General features: G+C 41.1%; 1 protein-coding gene across 2 annotated transcripts in view; it reads right to left on the bottom strand.

The window, feature by feature from the left end:
• CRACD (capping protein inhibiting regulator of actin dynamics) overlaps window positions 1–26,845 on the bottom strand; it is a 229,809-nt gene that overhangs the window by 82,264 nt on the left and 120,700 nt on the right. For both annotated transcript variants that reach the window (XM_089669279.1, XM_089669278.1), the window contains exon 3: window positions 9,621–9,798. The gene's annotated coding sequence lies outside the window, so the exon portion shown is untranslated. The remainder of the gene's footprint in view (window positions 1–9,620; window positions 9,799–26,845) is intronic.

Here is a 26,845-nt window from a genome sequence, read left to right as displayed (position 1 = left end):
AAAGGAAAAAATGCCTCAATAAAATAGAAACATTGCAGCCACCTCATCTAAGGATTGGTAAGCTGAATTATAATACATTATTTATTTAAATATTTTATTTTTAATAATGCTTTAATAGTTTCTGAACTATATTAAAACTGTAGGATAACCTGGTATACATAGGCATAGCAAAGCTAGCAAACACAAGAACTTCATTATTATCACATCAAATAATGGGGCACAGTTCAGACTATATCCATTTTTAAGATTTCTAAAAAGAATACCATATGGTTTAAATAATTATTCAAGAAGGGGTCCACATGGCAGTTACAGATGCCAAGAAATGTCTTCATTTGTAAAAAAAACAAAAAACTAAAACTGGGGGATAATCAAGCAGGAAAATGCATTGCCCAGGAATAGAATGGCACTGATTAATTATCTACTGTCTTTCTTGGTTGCTTGCCATGCAATCTCTCTTAGCACATCTCAGCTAATACATGGTGATTACTCAAGTAATGATAAAAAATTGATTTGCCCTGAATAGGAGGAATATGTAATTATGCTAATACAGCAGTGTCTGTTTCTATGACAATGTAAGTAATTACCTTAATTACCAACATGCACCAGTGGTGGTCTCCAATATAAATTGGTTGGTCTCTAACTGAAAAAAATTGCTTTGATTTGTAGTGGCTCAATTCCATTGATCCAGTAAAGTATTTCAGCTCCCCAACACAAAATGCAGTATCCTTTTGCAGAATACTAAATGATCCGGGCCATATGGCATCTTGTGTAAGTAGAACAGTCACAGATGCAGCTAAGTACACTAACTAGCCAGAAATTCAAGATATTTATTTCATCAGTTTTGCTAGGGCCACATAAGGATTCATTGATGATATAAACATGTGACACAAACAGGTTCATGTAATAAGGTGAAGATTTATGTATAGAGTGTAGGTAGCAGTGATGACTACGGATGAGATTAAGGTGATCAAGGGTTTGCAGCAAATCCTGGTATTTGGCTGTGTATGTGAGTTTTTGTTGTGCCTCAAATAAACAATGGGTTTGGTATTTGTTTATACCATTATACATAGTTGTATTTTAAGGAATATAATAGAATTGTATAAATCTTTGAAAAGTAACCTGAGTGGACTTTCCTCTTTGAATCTGCAATCTGTAGAACAATGTTCCCAGGCACAGTTCACCATGCCTTTAATCTATGTTGTAGGTGTGAACCTTTACAAATATCTAATATTTCTAGGCTCAAAAGTCCATGTTCTTGTGAAAACTTAGATACGCAAAATTATAAATAAGCAAAGCATTAACCACTTGTCAAACCATCTTTTTATAGTACTAATGCGGCAAACAGCAACTTATAGTGGGCTGCGATAGTGTGGTGGGCAATCTAACACTAACTGATGCTGGAGGGAAGTGACTAACTGCCACTGACATCTCCAGTGACACTACTACAGTGATCAATGATAAAAATATACACTGTCACTGTACTAATGACACTGGTTGGGAAGGGATTAACATCTAGGGTGATCTAGGGGTTAAATGTGTGCCTAACAATGTTTAATGGGTGTACTGTATGCTGTTTTACTATGTATTGTGGCGGTTTTAAAAAAAAAAACAGCACATGCTGTCTGAAGAGAGCTCTGTGTTGTTTTCCAACACAGAGCTCTCTCTTGTCATTCCTTGAACTGATCACCGAGTCCTGGCCATAACTCATTGTCTGGGACCCACTGATCAGCTTATGCTGCATCAAATGACAGCACAATCTTCCAGTTTTGCTCACACATACGCGAGTGGACCTGAAAGAAAGCCACGACATACAGGTACATTATTGTGCCTTTACCAACCGATCTGCGGCAATAAATGTACCGCGGCAGGTCTGCAAGCAGTTAAAAGCAGCTTTGGCTCATAAATTAAGTGTTAACCTAAAATAACAGCCTTACAACTTATTTCCACTTTTGCAGTCACATTTGATAAAGCCCCCCTATATGTTTGTAGGCACGTGCACCCCCGCACCTTTAACAATTTAGGTGGCCATATATGGATCAATTCATGTATGAGCAGGCTGGTTGTACAGAAGTAGTTCTACCAATCAACTTCTGTACAACCAGCCTTGCGAGTTTTTCCTGATGGATCAGTGCCGCTAGCAGCACTGATGAGAGTATTCTGACAGTGGGGAAGGCTCTCCGCTGTCAGAATACAATGACACGTCAGGAAGGATTCCCCCATCCACATCTAGTGTGTGGATGGGTGAATAAGGTCAGTTAAAAAAATAAAAATTAATAATATATGGCGAGCCTTAAGTTGGCCATAGACGGGTAAAATCTTGGCCAGTTCAGCAGGCACTGGCCAAGATTCGAACCTTGTATCGGAAGGCTGAATGTACCCAAGTTGATCGATCTACTTGGGTACAACCAGCTTGTCTGACTTTACATGCGATTATTGCTAGTGCCCCCCCCTTCTTCCTCAGCAGTCTACAGCTACCCTATGGAGATCAGAGTGATAGTAAAATACTAGGATGAATATATTGATTTATTCTATGTCACTAGAGGTGTTTTCTTTTTATGGTCCTTGAAACCATTTTTGCTAAAGTTCTGAAACAACATTGAAACGGTACAATAGAAATGGTACAGATAATACTACAAAAATACACAGACTACAAAGATTGTTATACAGATAGACAGCTACCTAAAGATTAGTATGACAATAACTCTAAACAACTGATAATAGAGATCATAGGCTTTAAACGGAACAAAACCTTTACAGCAAAGAAAGCTGCCATCTTAGCCTCTGTTTGATCTTCAACTGCCATGGTGCTGCACTTGAAGGCTTGACAGTCTGACTGGAGGGCACGGGCTCTTCTGACAGTTATTATCCAATGCATGTCTTGAATGTAACTGTTATGGGAAACAGTTAAAGAGGAACTAAACCCTCATTTTTGTCCTTCAGCCAAGGAAACTGTCATCTTAGCTTTTGTTTGATCTGCAGCTTCCATGGTGATGCCCATATGATCAGTTTTGACACCAGATATTTGATGGTTTGACAGTTTGGTTGAGAACACAAGCAAATGTGACAGTTAGCATTCTTGGCATTCCAGGAATGTAACGTTTTTTTGAATCCGTTAACTCATTGGGTTTAGTTCCACTTTAAACAGGAACTAAACCTTCCTATCTTTTTTTAGCCAGGGTAACTGCCATCTCAACCTGTGTTTGAGCTTCAACTGCCATGGTGCTGCACATGTGATAAGTTAAAAAACAAACACTTGAAAGCTTGACAGTCTGACTGGAGGGCACAGACTCTTCTGACAGTTATCATTCAATGCATGTCTTGAATGTAACTGTTATGGGAAACAGTTAAAGAGGAACTAAGCCCTCCTTTTTTCCTTCAGCCAAGGAACCTGTCATCTTAGCTTTTGTTTGATCTGCAGCTGCCATGGTGATGACCATAGGATCAGTTATGACACCAGACATTTGATGGTTTGACAGTTTGGTTGAAAGTACAAACAAATGTGACAGTTAGCATTCTTGGCATGCTGGTATTGTAACTATTTTTTGATTCCGTTAAATCATTGTGTTTAGTTCCACTTTAACAGGAACTAAACCTTCCTATCTTTTTGTTAGCCAGGGAAGCTGCCACCTCAGCCTTTGTTTGATCTTCAACTGTCATAGTGCTGCACGTGATCAGTCATGGCACCAGACATTTGATGGTTTTACAGTTTGGTTGATGAGCACAAGCAAATGTGACGCTTAGCATTCCAGGCATGCCGGGAATGTAACTCAAAAAAAAAAAAAAAATGTTTAAATCAATGGGTTAAGTTCACAAAGAAAATCCAAATATTCAGGACCGTGGATAGTTTCAGTAACATGCATTTTGGCTAGCTACAATTACTTTGCCAATACTAGATAACAATATTGTGATCATAAACACACCTACATAATGGTCAGACTCTAAGAACTAACCTAACTCTTTCCATAAATGGACAGTTACATGGCCGAAAGGTGTGTCCCATACGCCAAAGTGTACAAATACAAAATTGGCATGCCTATATATAGAGAGACTGCTCAGCACTTACCCATGTATTTACAAAGTAGCAATGTTATCACTGCTTGTAACACTACTTGTGCCAAATGAGTCATTTTGATAGTGTTTTCAATGGCTGGACTAAAGGTCAATGTAAAAACTTTGCTCCTTACTTAAAAAAAGGCATTCCATAGAGCTGTGATAGTGCACAGAGTAAAATATTCCAACTAAATATCCTTCATTACATGAGAATGAACAATGAGCAATGAGCCATACATTCGGTTAAATATATGTACTGTTCACCTGCACACACCAAGCTGCCTAAAGCTGATTTTTCATTGTTTGCCATGACTTGCTATAGGCTGTGCTCTTGCACTACATTATTAAAAATGTATTATGGGCAACAAATAAAAGCAATTAATGAGCTACTAATGCTATCTAGTAAAAACAGCAACTCTGCTAAAGTCAGAAATTTTGCTTATTTTCCTAAAGGTGAACTCCATTTTGCCTTCAGTCTTGAACAAAAATACAGGATTATTTAATACTTTTAGAACTGTGTGCCAACAGTACATAAAAAAACAGAAGTGGGGACATTTGAGGCACATAGAAGTGTGAATAATTCTCTTAGAAATGAAAATGACTGTTTACAAAATTATAAAAAATTGCCAAAAAAAATATGGCTGACATATAATACTAAAACCATAATTTTCAAGATGTATTAGTAGAGCACTCTATAATCCACTTGGCACCAAAGTACAAACATACCATGCCGTGGAGTAGATATGTCTGTACAGATAAACCCAACATGTTTTGAATAGAAATATTCATCAGGGGATACAGTGATAATTATAAATTGATGCCGATTGTGGGGGGCAACTTCAGCATTCCTTGTGTCATCTCCGCTCCTCATGGGCCTAGGTAGTATCCGTTTGGAATTCTCATTAGGCATGAACCTTTGCTTTTAATATGTTTGGTTGATTCCACACAACTGTGTACCCTCTTTATAATTATTTCTATAATTAGTGAGGTGGACTGAGGCAGATCAATAATGCCCGGATGAAATGCTGAACTACTCAGTAGAGTGGGGTAAGGTTCTTTTAAGCATCTATAGGTTTATGCTTAAATTTTGACCTGCGTGATACTTTAAATAAACCTACAAGTGTCATAAACAGTTCTTGGAAACTGGACAAACCCACTTGTATATAAGGGGTAAAACTATACTATTATTATTATTATTATATTATTATACAGTATTTATATAGCGCCAACAGTTTGCTCAGCGCTGTACATTACAATGGGAGACAGTACATGAGACAGTACAGTAACAATACAATTCGATACACGAGGGGGTCGAGGGCCCTGCTCCTTGGAGCTTACTATAATAGTAGTCTGCCTGCTAATGGGGGGAAAAGCATCTCAACATATTACAAAGTACACTAAAGAGTGACAACCAGTCAGCTTTTTGAGGTGGTGAAGGTAACTGGGTCTTATAGCTGGAGGAAAGAAAACATATGTTCAGTGTTCCTTTTTTATTTACAGAATAAAAGAATGTCATTCCTACTAGAGTTTTGGAACCTATGGATAAAAATGGCAATGGCTATGGGGGCATCCAGTGCTCTGTGTGTCCATTCACACAGGAAGCAGTGGCTTGGCTCTGCCCCCTCTCTTCTCATTGGCTCACTGGCTTTGACTGACAGCAGCGGAAGCCAATGGCTCATGCTGCTGTCTAAGTCAATGAGAAGAGGGAGTCCTGGGATAGCCGAGACTCCTGTGCACATCGCTGGTTGGACAGGGGGCTTATGTGAGTATTAGGGAGGGCTACTTCATAGAATGCATGAAGGTAAAAAACCTTGAAGTTATACAGTCATGGCCGAAATTGTTGGCACCCTTGATATTTTTCCTGAAAATCAAGTATTTCACACAAAAAAGGTATTGCATTAACACATGTTTTGCTATACACATGTTTATTCCCTTTGTATGTATTGGAACAAATATAAAACAGAGGCAGAAAAGCAAATATGACATAATGTCACACAAAACCCCAAAAATGGGCTGGACAAAAGTATTGGCACCCTTAACTTAATATTTGGTTGCACACCCTTTGGAAAACATAACTGAAATCAGTCGCTTCCTATAACCATCAATAAGCTTCTGACACCTCTCACCCGGAATTTTGGACCACTCTTCCTTTGCAAACAGCTCCAGGTCTCTCTTATTGGAAGGACACCTTTTCCCAACAGCAATTTTAAGATCTCTCCACAGGTGTTCAATGGGATTTAGATCTGGGCTCATTGCTGGCCACTTCAGAACTCTCCAGCGCTTCTTTGCCATCCATTTCTGAGTGCTTTTTGACGTATGTTTGGGGTCATTGTCCTGCTGGAAGACCCAGGATCTTGGACGCAAACCCAGCTTTCTGACACTGGGCCCTACAGTGCGACCCAAAATCCTTTGGTAATCCTCAGATTTCATGATGCCTTGCACACAGTCAAGGCACCCAGTGCCAGAGGCAGCAAAACAACCCCAAAACATCATTGAACCTCCACCATATTTTACCGTAGGTACTGTGTTTTGTTCTTTGTAGGCCTCATTCCGTTTTCGGTAAACAGTAGAATGATGTGCTTTACCGAAAAGCTCTATCTTGGTCTCATCTGTCCACAAGACGTTTTCCCAGAAGGCTTTTGGCTTACTCAAGTACATTTTGGCAAACTGTAGTCTTGCTTTTTTATGTCTCTGTGTCAGCAGTGGGGTCCTCCTGGGTCTCCTGCCATAGCGTTTCATTTCATTTAAATGTCGACGGATAGTTCGCGCTGACACTGATGCTCCCTGAGCCTGCAGGACAGCTTGAATGTCTTTGGAACATGTTTGGGGCTGCTTATCCACCATCCGGACTATTCTGCGTTGCAATCTTTCATCAATTTTCCTCATCCGTCCACGACCAGGGAGATTAGCTACAGTGCCATGGGTTGCAAACTTCTTGATAATGTTGCGCACTGTGGACAAAGGCAAATCTAGTTCTCTGGAGATGGACTTGTAACCTTGAGATTGTTGATATTTTGCCACAATTTTGGTTCTCAGGTCCTCAGACAGTTCTCGTCTCCTCTTTCTGTTGTCCATGCTTAGTGTGGCACAGACAGACACACAATGCAAAGGTTAAGTGAACGTCTCTCCTTTTTATCTGCTTTCAGGTGTGATTTCTATATTGCCCACACCTGTTACTTGCCCCAGGTGAGTTTACAGGAGCATCACATGCTTGTAACATTCTTATTTATCCGCAGTTGTGAAAGGGTGCCAATACTTTTGTCCAGCCCATTTTTGGAGGTTTGTGTGACATTATGTCGAATTTGCTTTCTTTCCTCCCTTTTTTTGTTTTGTCCCAATACACACAAAGGGAATAAACATGTGTATAGCAAAACATGTGTTAATGCAATACGTTTCGTGAGAAATACATGATTTCCTGGAGAAATATCAAGGGTGCCAACAATTTCGGCCATGACTGTAAGTCACCTGCTGTATGCTGGTGGGGGCAAATCTCCCAGGAGGCTATTGTGTCCGCTTAGAATTTTATCAGTGACTCATGCAGATAGTAAAGGAGGAGAGTCAGGGAGATACAAGTATACACTATAGTGGGATTTGCTTTGTTTTTAATGTCTGAGGTTTAAACCATTTTAAATTATATCGAGGCAAAACGTTTTTTTCATTTTGGATGGAGTAAGGAATGATTAAACCTCCTTGTCAATGTTTGGTTGGTTTAAATTTGACAATTGTTCCATTGGGGAGATTTTATTTCACTCGCTGTCCGGAGAGGGACATGCTGTCTTACGCTGGCCAAAGTTGGATTGCAGCAGGGACCAGCCAAATTTTGATCCATTCATGGCTGTTCCCATTCATGAGATGTCAATCTCATGATGGACTTCTCATGAACAGGGATGTTGGAAAATGTTTGAATTTGTGTTTGATCAGTGCTGCAGCACTGAACAGTGTAGTCTGACAGCAGAGGAGTCCTTGCTGTCAGCATATGATAGTGCAGCGGGGACAATTCTCTCATCCACCTTGAATGTGTGGATGAGGGAACCTGTTTGTTTAAAAAAAACAATCCCTCTATGCCTGGTGACAGTGGTCACACGTGCAAACAAAGAGGGTGAATCTTTCTAGTGGGGACACAGACTGCAATAAAGATTTGTCAGAGGTTAGAACACCTCAACACAACTAGAAGAAAAGTTTTGATTTCAGATACACTTACTTTTTTTAAACCATGAACAATAAATATTATTATCACAAATCATTGGGGTATTGGACACCTGATTCAGATCTATACCTTTTCATGGGTATCTTTTATTGTACAGTATCTTCTCTAACACAGCCCATATATACAGCAATTTTCTAGCAACGTCAGCTACTTTCAATTAACACAAAACACTGAATGTATCAAGCAATTATTATGCAAACAGTTTCGCAGGTTTAGATAGAAACTGCTGGTGGTAGATCACCTTTACATGTTCAGTAATTTTTTATGATTTAGAGCTGTCTGAAACTTGCTGCTTGTATATTAAGCAGAGGCCAGAGGCCTCCACATACTGGCCGTTGACCTTCATATCCCCAAGGAAGAAATGTCCATACATAAAAAAGCTTGCTGCACTTTACTGGTGGTACTTGGAAAACGGCACAACAGTCACAACACATTGACTCACTATCCAGGGTTACTTGACAGTCAACAATATTTAGTAGACGGTTGGCAGTAGTCACATGTGAAAGCATATGCTGCACTTTAAAGCAGCCATCTTGCCTTAAACAGACTCTCCTTTCACCCAGGGTCATTAGTACTCACTGGAATGGAATCTCTGTAGACACGTCCTCCATAGGTACAACTCTCCTGGAACCAGCCAGGGGAATAACCTCACTCAGGGATCTCTTGACTTGGCCTTAAAGGCCTTTTGAAACCCGCCAAAGCTCTCACTTCTATAAGGGTCAGGAAGTCTACAGCCAGCTCTCCAGGGTGCAGGTCTACTTCTCTCCTGCCTACAGCTGTGTCCAGGGCCTCCACATACTGGCTACATCTGTACTGGAGTGGGGTAATTGTCTCCCATGCCCCAAATGCCAGGGGCTCCTCCCATCCTTGCTTAAATCTGGGTCCTGACTCACTCATGACATCACTACAGGAGGGCTCCAACTAAAAAGAGCCTAGCGCCTGATGACACTACCTTCTGTAACCAGACATTATTCTGAAACAAAGCCACATAGTGGCAGATTAGCTAACTACACCTGCCTACAAGCATATGACCATGTTTTTTTCTGGTCGTTTAGTCCCTAATACCTTGTATAAAATAGGAAGTAACTAAAATGAAAATGCCTTTATTTGTATGCTTATGTATGCATGCATAACAGCAGATCAGTGTAGTTTGTAATAAAAACAGCAAGCTCCCTAACACCCATCCAAAAATGTAAAATTTCTGTCCTAAATTGTTTTCTTTCCACAAATTGAAACCAATCTACTCCACTCCTGATATAGTCAGCATGTTTTGTCATCATTTTGTTATCAGCCTTCCTAATAACTTTATACACAATAAAATAATAGAAGCACAATGTAAAATCAAATTGTGAGAAGTACTGACCTTAGATCATCGTACGCTTCTTCATCGGAGGAGAGCACAGACGCCGGGTTACTGCAGACGCTGCCAATGGAATGACTGGGCTTCAGTTTACCTTCCTTAAGGTGAAGAGAAGAACTTTTCTTTTTCTTCTTACCAAAGAGTTTTCTTAGAGGTTGAAACTTCCCAGTCCTTTTCTTCTCTATATTGCGGAAGAGAAAAATACACACTGTTATCAAAATTACCTGCAATAAGGTTGGCTGCACAATCTCCCAGACTAAGATAGGACAAAGTCAAAGTGCAATTAGAGGTATAAGGAAGCAAGTGTACACACATGGAAGTTCTTGCTTTACTATTAAAGCAGAAAGAAGACTGATAAACACAGATTTCCAAATCAAGCCATGCTTAGCACTGTAGTGTCAGGGATTCAGAAAAGCTCTGGTGTATAAAGTAACATTTGTGCACTTGTCTAAACAAAGATAATGTTAATGTATTGAATAATTATTGACTGGAGAGTAGGTGCAGTGACTTTTTTCTCAGCAATATGCTAATATGAGCATAGAAACATGGAAGAGTAACAACTGAAAAGACCAAGTGATCCAGCAAGTCTGTCCAATTTTGTGTTTATTTATATGTGTTTCTGTTGGTTTATTTCTTAATAGTTTTGTCTAGTATATCTCAATGTTTGTCCGAAGCATGTTTAAATCCACTTACTGTTGGCTGACTCTGTTGGAAGTCTATTCCAAGCATCAACTGTTCTTGAGGTAAAAAATACTTTCTAAAGTTAGTTTGAAGCTAGCTTGCTAGAGTTGGCAGATTACCAGTATAAGCCTAAGGCTTACTAACTGTCTGCATATTGCACAATTCCCTCTGTATACATAGTACATTGTATGCATAGGTGTAGGGAATATTGCTGGAAAACAGGCTATTTAAAGGGGAAGTGCAAAATTTAAAAAAATGAACATTCATACTCACTTATGTAGATGCAAAATGGATCCAATGCTGCATCTGTTCCCCGCTACCTCTACACCAAGAACTGTGCGATCAAAGACCACTGATCACTTTTCTCTGGTCTGTTCTAGCTCAGAGCGGTGACTGTCAGTGGAGCGCCAGGCTGTGGCAGGGGCAAGAGCAGCTGACTCAGGCTCTCAGCGGTGCACTGAGAGGCTTAGCCAGATGCTGGTCATGCATCTGGAAGGATCCCAACATCATTGTTGGGATCCTTGGAGGGCCTGGACTGGCTCTGTGATGTCAGCGGACAACAGTCCTTAGCCCATTGTCGACTGAATCTGGGTCACAGGCGTGCAGAACAAAGCGCACTTATGTGACCTACAGGAGAAGTATGGCCAAAAGACCTTTGGCCATACTTCTCCTCTAAATGTTTATTTTTTTTTATAAAAAAGTTTTGTAAATGTTTTTGCATAAATCTGCTCTTATTTGTCCCATGCGATGTACAGTATATATAGCCTGAGTATATGGACATCCCTCCAAAATTCAGGTATTTCCAGTAAAGTAATGCTACAGCATACAAACACATTTTAGACAATTGTACTTTTTCAAAATGTTAGTAAAGGTAAGTTACTCTTCTAACATGACTGTGCCTCGATACATAAAGCATCAAACCATGACATTAAGACATGGTTTGAGGACATTGGAGAGGTGAAAGTTGAATGGCCTGCACAGTACCCTGACCTCAACTATACTAAAGACCTTTGGCATAACTTGGAATACCTACTGTGAGCTAGGTATTACCGTCCAATATCAGTGCCTGATCTCACAAATGTTTTTTTGGCTAAATAGACACAGATTCACTCTTGTTAAAAGTATTCTCAGAAGAATGGAGGCTATTATTAGCAAAGATAGGATCAACTCCATAACTACGGCTGTGGTTTTGAAATGGGATGGTTAGGTCTCCACTGGTAATGTTATAAAAAGTAATTATACATTTTATACAACACTCATGAAGAATTTTCCTTTCTGTACCAGCTTTCTTGTGAAGGGATAAATATTACTATCCTCCTGCTGGAAAGTCAACTGTTGCCTGAACACAGACCACTAGATGCTTCTAAAGCCGACCATACATAGATCGAAATTTGGCCGGTTCATCACAGACCGGCTGAGATTCAATCCATGTATAGGCAGGTTGATTGCGCCCAAATCAATCCATTGATTGACTTGGGTACAACCAGCCTGTCAAATTTTTTACATTCGATTACTACATGCAGCTACAGCCACTAGCAGTAATCATTGTGCTCCCCATGCCCCCTTCACCTCTCCGCCAGCAGAACACAATAGCATTGCAGGAAACAATCAAGCCGTTCTCTTTCCTTCCACCCGTGGTGAGGCCTGAACATGATTTATGAACGTGCAAATTGAAGTGAGGCCCAGGTTCACTTCAAGCTACCTCACTTCAAATCTTTAGTAGATTGAGCCCCTAGTTTACAGCTAGTGAACAGACAATTGCTTGGGCCTATAGTGATTTCTCATTTTACAGTCAGAATAACAATATTATAATTCTATTTATCACATTGGACTTCCAGTTAATGATAGTTTTTGGACTGAAGTTAGTGATGCTCAGAAAGGTAATTCAGTGGACTGAGATAAAAGATACAAGAAAGTTACTGTTATCTGCTACACAAAGCCTGATAGGAGACTTCTTTTACAAATCATTCATAAGGACAAATCACCTATTTTAGTAAAACTAAAGGCAAACTTTTTTTTTTACTTTTTTTGGTAGGTATAACCCCTGTCTATTTTTTTAACATATGTGTCCCATTGTGGAGACATCCCTTCACTTCCTGTCCAACAACAAACACAGGACATGAGCAGAAGTCCCTCTAAAGGGAGGGAATCCCTGGTATTCACCAGAACTAGTGTCCCCATTGGAGGATATGCCCAAACTTCTGTTCTGGTGACAACACAAAATTTGGGATTTTCTTTTACTTACTTTCATTTTTGGTGATAATATAAACAGGACAAAAAATAAGAGGGTGAATCTCCCTTATGGAGGCACAGACAGCAATTAAAAAAAAATTACAGGAGTTCTAATCCCTCTCCACGTTATCCAAAAAAGCTTTGCATTTAATTATTCTTTAACCTTGATCAGGGGCGTACTGACAACTCATGGGGCCCCTGGGCAATAGGGGATCATGGGGCCCCTGTGTCCTTGCCCAAACTCAAACAGCCTATGAAAAAGGTACCAGGGGCATCTCATGGGGATGACTGACCCCGGGCCCTCGGGCAGTGCCCAAGTTTCCAAATGGTCAGTCCACCCCTGAGCTTGATAATGAGCCAATTAGATTGTTTATGATACCAAAATAGACACAGATTTGCACCTATGTTTTTCAGTATTACTTCAATATTATTGGCAGGATGATACAATTTTCACTCTGTTAACTCTTTATGACTTTATAATTTTAGGTTTAAGAGTTGTATTAGATTAGCGATTGAGTTTAGAAGTTAGGTTGCAGTTTAGAGATTAAATCAGTCTTCAGATTGAAATTAGGCCCATGGCTGTGTCCCAACCTGCAATAAAAATATCCTGTTTTTCTCCTTTTTTAGGGTGACTATTTCTCACAGACCCCACTGTAAGAATGACACAGTTTACATAATGAATAAGGTTGAAAAAAGACATAGGTTCATCCAACTCAACGTATGTGTGTGTATGCATGCTTTCTGTTTTTTTTTTTTAATTCTCTAACATTTACCATGTTTCCTGTATATTCTGCTTTCTAAGGAAGACATCTAAAATTTCAGACAATTCAGTAGGAATCAGCAAAATTCGAGTGAAATGTGTCAGTGGTGACAGAGTCAGTGGTCCTGGGCTCTTAGGAGGCACTCCAACTTTTCTGTTATAGGGGACAACAAGCCCCCTATCCCCTTACTCGAGCTATGCATTCCACTATTAGAGCAATGTTCAGACTCAGAGTCCTTCCAGTAGCTCATACTAATCAATGGGGTCCACATACTCCTCCCTGGAACAATCTGAATCTCTAGCATCTCTTCCAAATTCTGGAGCCGGCCATATGGGCAACAAATGGGATTAAGGTTCTAGGGGACTTGTTTCTGGATGGTAAACTTCCACCCAATGATGTCTTGAAAATGAGGTATTCCCTGTCGAATATTTACTTATTCTGATATATTCAATTATGTCATGCGTACTTGGCTCAGTTTCCTGAAGCCTTTTTCAGCTTGGTGACAATGAATATGGAGTCTCTCTTGAGAAATGAGTCCCTGCCGGAGGCTCATTCGACTCTATAAAGCAATACAGCAATCATCATCACAGGGCCTAAATAAATGTAGGGGAAAATGGGCTCTGGACCTCCCCACCCTGGATAATGGTGATTGGGAGGGTACATGGGAGGATCATTTGATCATGGCCAGAGATAGAGTTGTGCAATTTAAAATTGTTCTTCGCTATTATCTCACATCTGCCAGGGTGGGAACAAGGCTGAATCTAGGGGGTGCTGGGGTGGGCTGCACCACCCCAGATTTCAGTGGAGCCCCCCCCCAGGCTGCTTTGGATGTGGGGCTGGTCTAAATGCTCCTATTCATCTCTATCCTGCTGACCACCTAACTTTATAGCTCCACTGGGTAGGGGCATTGATAGCGCCGGCATCCAGGATACCTATCTTACATTTCTCGACTGGTTCCCCTTCCTGGCAATACTTTCCTGCATGCTACTGCTGTGTGCTGTGTACTGTCCCCATGCTGGGCCCTGCCTAATAGAAAGTTGTCGGCTGCTAACGAAGTGAGAAATGTTTTGGAGTGTGCAGCACTGAAAGCTGAGAGGTGTAGAAAGGGGGGGGGGGGGGGGGTAATGCTAGTCACAGAAGGAGTGGTATGGGGATGGGGGGGGGGTGCTGGGCACAGAGAGAGAAGTGGGGATATGGGGGGGGGGGTGCTGGTCACAGAGGGAGAGGTGTGGATATGGGGGGGGGGGGGTGCTGGTCAGAGAGGGAGAGATGTGGATATGGGGGAGTGCGGGGCACAGAGGTAGAGGTGTGGATGTGGGACGTAGGAGAGGTGTGGATAAGGGGGGGTACTGGTCACAGATGGAGAGGTATGGATGGGGGGGGGGGTGCTGGTCACAGAGGGAGAGGTGTAGATGGGGGGTGGAGGTTGGGGCTGGGCACAGAGGTAGAGGAGTGGATGGGAGGGTGCTAGTCAGAGAGGGGGAGGTATGAATAAGGGGTGCTGGGCACAGAAGGGAGAGCTGTGGATAAGAGGTACTGGGCACAGGAGGGAGAGATATGGATAAGGGGTGCTGGACACAGGAGAAAGAGCTGTGGATAAGGTGTGCTAGGCACAGGAGGAAGAGCTGTGGATAGGCGGGTGCTGGGCCCAGGATGGAGAGGTATGAATAAGGGGTGCTGGGTGCAGGAGGAAGAGCTGTGGATAAGGGGGTGCTAGGCACAGGGGAGAGAGCTCTGTGGATAAGAGGGTCCTGGGCACAGGAGGGAGAGCTGTGGATAAGGGAGTACTGGGCATGGATATGAGATGAGGTGTGGACAGGAGGCGTAGAGGTGAGCTGTGGAAGAGGTGTGCAGAGGGGAGCAGTGGGTGGTTAATGTGAAGCTATACGTTACATAATCCTCACCACACTGTAAGCTCGACATGCAGCAATGTGTTCGCAAACAAAGTTCCACAGTCAGCAGTATGTAATGTATGACACAGCTTACAGAGTGCAATGGTCAGGAGTCTGCAACACACAGTCTAGTGTAAAGAGAGCAGGGGTAAGAATTATATAATGTATAGTGCAGCACACAGGGTAGTGGATAGGAAAATGCAATGTACAACACAGCCTGCAGATTGCAGCAGGATTATATAATGTACAGCACACATTACATGCTCCTGACCATACTCTGTATGCTGTACTGTGTGGTACATCCATTTTATTGTTGTATCTTGTATACTCACTGCAAATGCTCTCTATACTCTTGAGGCTGGAGAGCCAGAAAATTAGGGGCAACCTCCATAGACCGACCTGCTTTATCTGTGGTGTGGTGTGTAGAGCAGCAAAGTCTGTGCTGAGCAATGTGCCCATGTGTTTTATTTGGCTAGCATTACCCAGTACATTGTCATATTATATTAGCAGTTCATTATGTATCTTTTTTTAGTTTGGAAAGCAGGCCCCTTTACTTTTTTCACTGCACCCCCAGATCAGTCAGGCTAGATCCGGCCCTGGGTGGAATGGTTCTCAGCTACCGAGAGTAGGGAATAGTGGATATGCTCCAGCTTTGATGCTGATTTTCTTCATATTATCTGGACGTGTCCAGAATTCCATGCCAACAGGGTGCAGGTTTTATAATACGTCCATGCAATTATGGCTGTTTGGGTGTCTCAGGAGGTTGGCCCCTGTCTATTGGCCTTAGTAGACTCCTTGGCTGTTGGAAAAGCAATCAAAACAATGCTTTGTACATTACCCTGTTATGCTAGGAAAGCTATTGTCCTCCATTCGAAGTCCTGCACACCACCAACCCTTCATAAGTGGAGGTCAATTGTAAATGTTATTCTTCTCCTATAACAATACCTATACCACCTATATGCCACCTATAATAGCACCTATAATAGCAGAGGATATGACCCTAAATTTGAGAAGGTGTGGTCCCCATTGCTAGAAAATTCTGATACTGTGGTTCTGACATGACTTTTGTTTATATAGTACTTTAGTCCCGTTTACACTATTTTGCCCTCATATTTTGTATTGAGTGCAGAGAAAGTGCAGAGAAGGGCAACCAAACTGATAAGAGGCATGGAGGAGCTCAGCTATGAGGAAAGATCAGAGAAACTGCATTTATTCTCTCTTGAGAAGAGGAGATTAAGGGGGGATATGATCAACATGTATGAATACATCACTGGTTCATATAGTGAACTCGGTGTAGAGATATTCAATTTGAGGTCATCACAGAGGACAAGGGGGCACTTTATATCTGGAGAAAAAGAGATCTAGTGTCTAAATACGAAAAGGTTTCTTCACAGTAAGAGCTGTGAAAATGTGGAATAGACTCCTTCAAGAGCTATCCAACTTAGTAGGTTGTTTTAAGAAAGGCCTGGATTCTTTCCTATATGCACATAATATAACTGGATAATAACATTTATAGGTAAAGTGGATCCAGGGAATATCCGATTGCCTCTGGGGGGATCAAGAAGGAATTTTTCCCCTGCTGCAGCAAATTGGGTCATGCTTTGCGGGGGTTTTTTGCCTTCCTCTGGATCAACTATATATAGGATTGTATATATAGCATTGTGTACGTTGTTTAATTTTTTTCCTTTTTTATTGGTTGAACTAGATGGACTACTTTACTAAAAGATACCTATAAGTTGATATTACTGTCATGCTTTCTGCCTTATGTGACGACAGGAAATTCGATGTAACATCTTTAAAGCAGTATTAAACCCAAAACTAACAAATGTAATATATTGCAACTTACCAATCCTTAAATGTGATGGCTGCATGCGTTTTTCTTTTTTAAGGCTTTTTTCCCTCTGTATGCCCCTGGTGATCTGGCTAGTAACACACCTCCTGTATTAGAGACCCCCCCACACACACTCTGGAAGGAGGCACCTTTTGACAGCAGCATTGTCAGCCTGGAGGGAGGGGAGTGTTACATGTACTAGTAAATTTACATGCACTAACAAACTGAAACCTCTAGCTCACACTTTATAAGCAGTTACAGAAAACTATAGAAAGGTTTTACGTAAATACATAAAAGCTCATTGTAAAGACCCCTGCTAGTTTTATGTTTATAATCTTGAATGTTTATAGTTTAATGGTTTGTCTCATCTCTGTACTTGATACATTCTGCTGAAAAACAACAGACTTACTGGCTGGATCATCAGAAGAATATACAGGAAAGAAGGACTATAAAAGAAAATGAAAGAAGCCATCACATCTAAGAAATAGTAAGCTGCAATATAATAAATGTTTCATTTTTTGTTTAATACCATCTTACCCCTGTCGTTGATTCTGATGGCTTTGCGAGAAGGGATGGAGTGCAGTTAATTTGTTAATCTGTCTATTGTTAATGGGTTTGTTTTGTGAGCTGTATTGATTCTTTGTGTCTTCCATTTTGTAAACTCAATAAAATAGAACTTAAAAAAAATTAAAGATGTCTATGACCTCCTTACTCCTCCTCCAAAGCAGCACGGTATTATAGTTACATGGTTTACAGGTAGTATATTACATTCTTTGAAACACTGACAAAATCAGAGAACGTTAGAAAGTAGCAAAAAACTCCAACAGCGTTTTAATAAAATTCACTTAATTTTTGCATATCTTCAAACCTAAAAGACTGTTGATGGTGATAGGCAACACACTTTAGAAGAGGGGAAATGCTGTCATAATTTCTGTCATCGGTGATCAATACAAATTATGACATATAAATATCAATAGAATAATATCTTGTTATAATTTAACTTACCTTAACTTGTAAAATCCAACCTACATCAGCTCCAACATTCCCCAACCTGATTGAACTGTCTGTGAGGAGCCAGCTGTTTATAAAACATTTTGTATTTGTTGTCTCTTCCTGATTATTCTTTAACCTAAACCGTTTTCCACACTTGAGCAGTCATTTTATATTCATTTGAATGGCAGCCATCCAAATTCTTTGTATTTACTGTACACATAACTCTTATTTTTTCCTTTTCCGAAGAAGAAAATATGAGAACATAATGCAACATCTAACACAATCTAGGAAATAATAAAACAGCAAAAAGATGTACCAAATGTGCACAAAATGCAGTTATGGCTGCCTCTGTACAGAAAATGCTTTATTGGATTTTAACTGGAATATAATACAAGCTAAACCAGCACAACACATGCAAATGGAATCTAAATTAATCTTAGCATAGCACAGGCTCTTCTCAAATACCTCTTATTGATAACATAGCGCAGTATTTTCTCCCTATTTACTGGACTGTGCACACACATTTCCAGCCACTAATTCAGGTTACATCACAATATGTACTTGTCCTTACTAAACCTCTGCGCTAGGGATGAAATCTGGGTTTGGATTTGATGCAAATTCAAGTACTCACAGAACTAATGCAGCCATCCACCCACCTGAATTATTGAATGCATTTACACATTTACAGAACTGCTCATTGTGACTGATGCAGTAATAACATTTTCTGTGTTTTTATTGTGGTGTAATTGAATGTCTTTTTCTATAATGTGTGTTTATTTATATTTAACTCTTTGGGAATGGATAAGAGATACTAATGTACCCCTGTACTTACACACCTGGGAGAGGGTGGATTTTTGGGACAATTTATCATAAAGGTCATAAAGGGGGCTTCCAGATTCCTCTATATGTCCCCCATATTACCCCTACTTTTTGGGGCATCGGCTGTAAGACAGAGGCCCTTATCACTCAACATTTGGTCAAAATGCCCTGCGAGGGGTAGAGGTTTTGCCACCCCCCCATGCAGTGTAGGTAACCACCCCCAATGTTGAAAGGTATGAGGTCTGGTCTGGTATAAGAAGAAGGTATGTTCACTGTCCTCCCTTTTCATGCCAACCCAGGCTGTATGAATAAAGGTCTAGGTGAAATGTTCAGGGAAACCCAGACCCTTTTTTACAATGTGTATTGTCTCTTTTCAAAAACTACATTGCACTTTTCTGTGCAGCTTTGAGGCATCCCCCATGCATGTTATTTACAGGATTTGTATACTTTCAATCTTACTCTTTAAGCTGCACGAAAAGACCTTCTCTACATTGAATGGTATTTTTATTTTTTTTTCTCCATCAGTTGCATTAATACCCCCATGCCCCTCATGGCAGTGCCCTTCTTCCCATACTGTTTTATCCAACACCAGCTTGTCTATTAGACATTAAAATGGCCAAGAAAAGAGAACAAGATTCAGCTCCCTAGACTTCAGTAGAGTTTGGCGCTAAGTTTGGGGGGATCACAGATCTCATGCTGACTTTACCAAACCTGATCAGGTTTGCTCATCCTTACTCTGGGCAGTACGTGGTGCTTTCCATGAGAAGGTTAATAAAGGAAGGTACACATTTAAATGTTTATGCAAAATAAAAAAAAATTGCACTTACAGGTATGGGCCGCTCCTGATGACTTCACGATGATGAAACGCGTTGAGCGGAGCTAATTAGTTCACATGAGTTTGTATGTGGAGAGCAACGGCGTTCTGGAATGGATTGTTTTTATCATGCCAATTACATGGCATACCTGTAAGCGCCATTTGATGTGGTTTTTATCCAAATAAACAGTACAACGCTATGGTAATTTCCCTTTGATCATTCCTCTTGCATATCTCTGTGGTGGTGGAGGACAAGTGGAAATCTGGTGCATTGGAAGGATCCCTTCTTTTGGGAGAATCATAATACAGTGGATACCTATCTCAGTGGATCACGGGAGGATAATCCATTGCAGTGGCTTGCGGAAGGAATGAACCCAATTAAGCCCTTTTGACCTATGAACGGGGGTCAATACATTGCTGTGAGTGCAGTTTTGGAGGGGGAGCACGACTGACATAACGGATCACTAATCATATGTTATAGGCACCAGTTCTCAACGCCAAGTCACCATTGTTTTACAGGATGTGGAAGGTGTCTTGTAGCACGGGGATATTGTTCACTTCTAAAGTTTGAACTGATACACAATATTGTTTTTTGAATATCTGTTTTTCTAAGGACATTTTGTTCACATTGTACAAGGGGAGGTGCATTGTAGCACCAGATGCATTGTAATATTTGGTATAGATAATGTATATGGTTCTATGTTTTTTCCAAATATTATGTTTTTACACATTATTATGGATCACTATACACATATAATTATTGGGGAGGGAGGTGTATTGTAGCATGTCATATTCTATTTGCATCAAGCACTGTTTTTAATTTATTCACTTAAACTGGCAAATAATTTTCCATTTCCTTAGTAATAGGAAGGAGTTCACAACATTTTTCACTGTGTTTCTTATTTTATAAGGTGTTAGTTCACTTTTATGAGCTGAGTTGGTATGTGCTTGAAAGAAAAATAGAAGAGACACATTTGTGTGAATTGCACTGCTGCAGCGCATGGTAAAAGAAAAAAATGTACCATGACACAGATGTTAAAAACGTTGTAGTGACACGCAATGTAAAATCACATACCAGCGAATGTGCGCTATGTACATGTTAACATATGGGGCGGGAGTGACATCGGTTACAAAATGTCCATATCATTACTAGGACAAACCTGAACAAGTGTGTTACTTTTATTCCTCCCAATGTGAATTAACCTCTAATGAAAGAGGCACATGGGCTACCACTGGTGGCTTCCATCTGAAAATGCTGTTTGGCAGGCTGTCCCTGGCTTCAGTACTTTGGGTCATTGACCCAGAACAAGCATAAAGCAAATGAAGTCAGAACTCCATCCAGCAATGTGGTTCCTCCCATCACTCCTATTTCTTGAAGCAGTGTAGAAGCCCAGGGGGAAAAAAATCACAGCACATGGCAAGGGAGAAGGTGATATAGATGGGAGACCTGTGTTTCCTTTTGGGAAGACCAATAGCATATTCTGCAACTACAGTCAGGTCCGTAAATATTGGGACATCGACACAATTCTAACATTTTTGGCTCTATACACCACCACAATGGATTTGAAACGAAACGAACAAGATGTGCTTTAAATGCAGACTGTCAGCTTAATTTGAGGGTATTTACATCCAAATCAGGTGAACAGTGTAGGAATTACAACAGTTTGCATATGTGCCTCCCACTTGTTAAGGGACCAAAAGTAATGGGACAGAATAATAATCATAAATCAAACTTTCACTTTTTAATACTTGGTTGCAAATCCTTTGCAGTCAATTACAGCCTGAAGTCTGGAACGCATAGACATCACCAGACACTGAGTTTCATCCCTGGTGATGCTCTGCCAGGCCTCTACTGCAACTGTCTTCAGTTCCTGCTTGTTCTTGGGGCATTTTCCCTTCAGTTTTGTCTTCAGCAAGTGAAATGCATGCTCAATCGGATTCAGGTCAGGTGATTGACTTGCCCATTGCATAACATTCCACTTCTTTCCCTTAAAAAACTCTTTGGTTGCTTTTGCAGTATGCTTTGGGTCATTGTCCATCTGCACTGTGAAGTGGCGTCCAATGAGTTCTGAAGCATTTGGCTGAATATGAGCAGATAATATTGCCCGAAACACTTCAGAATTCATCCTGCTGCTTTTGTCAGCAGTCACATCATCAATAAATACAAGAGAACCAGTTCCATTGGCAGCCATACATGCCCACGCCATGACACTACCACCACCATGCTTCACTGATGAGGTGGTATGCTTAGGATCATGAGCAGTTCCTTTCCTTCTCCATACTCTTCTCTTCCCATCACTCTGGTACAAGTTGATCTTGGTCTCATCTGTCCATAGGATGTTGTTCCAGAACTGTGAAGGCTTTTTTAGATGTCGTTTGGCAAACTCTAATCTGGCCTTCCTGTTTTTGAGGCTCACCAATGGTTTACATCTTGTGGTGAACCCTCTGTATTCACTCTGGTGAAGTCTTCTCTTGATTGTTGACTTTGACACACATACACCTACCTCCTGGAGAGTGTTCTTGATCTGGCCAACTGTTGTGAAGGGTGTTTTCTTCACCAGGGAAAGAATTCTTCAGTCATCCACCACAGTTGTTTTCTGTGGTCTTCCGGGTCTTTTGGTGTTGCTGAGCTCCCCGGTGCGTTCCTTCCTTTTAAGAATGTTCCAAACAGTTGTTTTGGCCACGCCTAATATTTTTTCTGATCTCTCTGATGGGTTTGTTTTGTTTTTTCAGCCTAATGATGGCTTGCTTCACTGATAGTGACAGCTCTTTGGATCTCATCTTGAGAGTTGACAGTAACAGATTCCAAATGCAAATAGCACACTTGAAATTAACTCTGGACCTTTTATCTGTTCATTGTAATTGGGATAATGAGGGAATAACACACACCTGGCCATGGAACAGCTGAGAATCCAATTGTCCCATTACTTTTGGTCCCTTAACAAGTGGGAGGCACATATGCAAACTGTTGTAATTCCTACAGCGTTCACCTAATTTGGATGTAAATACCCTCAAATTAAAGCTGACAGTGTGCAGTTAAAGCACATCTTGTTCATTTCATTTCAAATCCATTGTGGTGATGTATAGAGCCAAAAATGTTAGAATTGTGTCGATGTCCCAACATTTATGGACCTGACTGTATATACTGAACGTTTAGGAGGTCTTGAGGAATCCTGTAGTGATTCATAAACTGACCATGAACTGTTCGTATTCACTATGAATCTGGATTTTGCCAAACTCACTATTTATGGCTTTAAACAATCCCAATGTAAATCCAATTCCATTTGATTTCAGTATGTGGTCCAACACTGGAATTTTAACTAATTTAAAATATGAATACACCGATACCATGTTTATTACAGCGAGTACGAGTAAAGATACTTTTTTTTTTGTACTCCCCGATACCAATTACCGATACGTGGCAGCAACTGTTTTGTTTACACTTCAGCTGTCAGCAGGGGAACCCCGCTGACAACTGAATGAGTGATTGGATGTTAAGGAAGCAGCAGCCCAGCTCCTTAACACCTTTGGCTCTCATATTTGTTCACCCCTTATGGACCAGAGCAATTTTTATTTTTCTGCTGTGGACCTGTTTATTTGGCAATAACTTTGTCATTACTTAAAGTGTTACTAAACCCACAACTGTAAAATCGGTCCGTATATGAAGTAAAGCATGCTTGTTGTACTCACTGTGGAACTTAAGGGGTTAATCCTGTGCATTTTGTAAAAAAGCTGTTTGATCCTGACTTCTCTGATCCTCCCCTTCTTCCAGTGTTCCCCTCTTATCTCCTGATAAGAAATATCATGTGGAGTCACTTTGCACATGCTCAGCTTGGTGAGCATTGCTAGAGATTTTTCTTCTTGGGACAAAGCATGTGATTAGCACAGTGCCAGACAGAGGTCAGGGGTTGTGTATTGTCCCAGAGTTAAATGAAAACTTCTCCTACATGCTTTAGCGTGCTCAGATGGACACTGATAGAAATCACAAGACCACTCTTACTGCTCATGGGAAAAGCTATTTAACAGTTTATATTTACTAAACTAATTACATTTCCATGTCGTGTGTACTGTGGGAGACCAGATATAGTGATTGCAGGGTCCTGGGTTTAGTACAACTTTAAGATAACGTAATACCGTATTTTCCGGCGTATAAGACGACCCCCTACTTTTCCTGTTAAAATGTAGTGTTTGGGCTATACTTGCCGTATAAGACTACCCCTCTTCCAATGCACACCAGTGGGAAGAATCATGACCCATCATTGGTGTCAGTGGGAGGAATAGTGCCCCATCATTGGTATTAGTGGGAGGAATAGTGCCCCATCATTGGTGTCAGTGGGAGGAATAGTGCCCCATCATTGGTGTCAGTGGGAGGAATAGTGCCCCATCATTGGTATCAGTGGGAGGAATAGTGCCCCATCATTGGTGTCAGAGCGACGAATCGTGCCCCATCATTGGTGTCAGTGGGAGGAATAGCACCCCATCATTGGTGTCAGTGGGAGGAATAGCGCCCCATCATTGATGTCAGTGGGAGGAATCGTGCCCCATCATTGGTGTCAGTGGGAGGAATCGTGCCCCATCATTGGTATCAGTGGCAGGAATAGTGCCCCATCATTAGTGTCAGTGGGAGGAATAGTGTCCCAACATTGGTGTCAGTGGGAGGAATAGCGTCCCAACATTGGTGTCAGTGGGAGGAATAGCGTCCCAACATTGGTGTCAGTGGGAGGAATAGCGCCCCATCATTGGTGTCAGTGGGAGGAATAGTGTCCCAACATTGGTGTCAGTTGGAGGAATAGTGTCCCATCATTGGTGTCAGTGGGAGGAATAATGCCCCATCATTGGTATCAGTGACACCAATGATGGGGCACTATTCCTCCTACTGACACCAATTACACCTGTTCTAGTATGGTGCTGCTGCAGCCAGCATATGTGGTTGCAGCAGCACCTCTGCACTGCACACTTACCGGCCTCTCTTTCACTCGATTTTCGCAGGGCCGCTTGGCTCCGCCTCCTCACCAGTGATTGGCCGCCTGTGTGCCTTTCCTGAGCTACAGTTCTGGCGGCCAATCACTGGTGAGGAGGCGGAGCCGAGCAGCCGCGCGAACATCCAGTGGCCGAACTGAATGAAGGAGCAGTCGCGCTTCCTGGACCGGATCGTCGCGGGACCGGAGCCAGGTAAGAGACAGCAGCCCCTGCCCACCCCTGTACTTAGTGTCCCTACCGTTGGAAGGGGGGGGCGGCGGCAGCACCAAGCAGCCCCCCTAAAAAGTGTCAGCATGCCGTATACCGGCGTATAAGACGACCCCCGACTTTTGAGAACATTTTCAAGGGGTAAAAAGTCGTCTTATACGCCGGAAAATACGGTACATATATTGTTTTATAAGGACAAACAAGGCTCTCTTTCCATAAATATTGCCTTGCAACAAGGATATTTTTTTTCACAATCCTTAGACAATTAAATGTAACAAAACTAAAAAAATCTTTTTTTTTAGCAGTGCTGGTTTACAAAATGACTCTAAAATTGTGATTCTGGTACAAAGCATTGAAAAGTTATTTTTAAAAAAATGCTTTTTTTTTCAATTTTGTGCTTCTTTCGATGTGAAACATGTAAATATATGTTAAAGGTATAAAAATATTAATGAACAAAGCAAACAAAAACAAAACGTTTGTTTATAAAATAGAGATGAACAAAATCAGCAGGAAAATAATAATTAAATGGAGGAGGAGAAAGAGGAGGTAATTATTGCTCATTAGAGTAAATTAAGGGTTAATAAGGGGTTTAAAAGAGGAACATTTAATTAAAAAAAAAAACTTTTTTTTACTTGACAGGTTGCTTTTAACTGACTTCAAATACAGATCTAAGTTCATCCCTTTGATATGTAGATAAATAAACAGAAAGATATAAAATGAAACAATGTTTCTTTTTATTTTTCAGGGGCTGAGCAATGTTGTTGATAAACATTGTCTGGCTACTTTTTTTTGACAGGACTTGTTTAGACTTCAGCTGTCAGCAGGGTTCCCTCTGAGTGAGTCATCGGTTGTTAAGAACATGGTGGCCCCACTCCTAAACAACCGGTAATTGCCAGCTTTTGTTTTGCCATCTTTTTTTAATTTATATTTCAGCTGTCAGCGGGGGGAATCCCACTGACAGCCGAAAGAACCGAGACTGAAGGTATCCGTTTCAGGTATTGGAGCATTTGTACTGATAGTGATACTTGTGCAAATGCTTATTATCGACACTGATACTGATACCGGTATAGTATCAGTGCAACCCTAATTTAAAGTATACCTGTGCTTTTATTGAACAAATGGCCATATGCTGCAATCCATGCAAGACAAGACAGAAATCTTCTAAAAGCCAGCAGATTGTGTACTACTGCATTAAAGAGTTACTAACCCACAATAGTAACATCAGTCTGTATATGCAGTAAAGCATGCTTGTTATACTCACTGTGGAACCTAAGGGGTTAATCCTCTGCATTGTGTAAAAATGCTGTTTTATCCTGACTTCTCTGATCCTACCCTTCTTCCAGTGTCCCCCTCTTATCTCCTGATAAGACATTGTGTAGAGAAACTCTGCACATGCTCAGTTTGGTATGTATTGCTAGACATTTTTTTTTTCTGGGAGAGTGCACAGGGCCAATTAGCACTGAGAAAAGTTATTTAGCAGTCTATATTTACTAAGATAATTGCATTTCCATGTTCTGTGTACTGTGGGAGACCAGGTATAGTAAATGCACGGTCCTGGGTTTAATAACACTTTAACATTGAGGTCTCTCATCAAGAATACAATGCAGGGAGACTAGCAGGCTGTTATTTGTTGCAGTCAATGCAGTCAGATACATGTGTTACAGAGATGTGTGGGTCTTAGAAGGAGAAAGTGCTATTGAAGGCCAGGCAGGCTGAAGTATTCAATAGCCTCTATCAGATCACCCCCATGACAAAGTCCCCCATAACATCAGAGTGCCTCCAAATCACAAAGTCTCCCATCACAAAGCCCCCATCACAGACCCTCCTAATCACACAGTGTCCTCTTCACATCGAAGCCCTATTTGTGGCTCCAGCAGCGCAGGAGGAGGTGGAGAAGGTCTGGAGCAGACAGACTTCAGTCCTCTCCTGAATGATGGGGGCAGCCCTGTATGCCTTACCCTGGATCAGCACCATGCATTGCCATGATATGGGTGTACCTGCTGGCAACACCATAGCAA

The sequence above is a fragment of the Staurois parvus genome, unplaced genomic scaffold (assembly GCF_062004578.1).
Source record: "Staurois parvus isolate SC_StPar_1 unplaced genomic scaffold, SC_StPar_1.0 ptg000071l, whole genome shotgun sequence".
NCBI classification, from domain to species: Eukaryota; Metazoa; Chordata; class Amphibia; order Anura; family Ranidae; genus Staurois; species Staurois parvus.
Note: the sequence above shows the minus strand (reverse complement) of the source record. Positions and strands in the feature narration are given on the sequence as shown.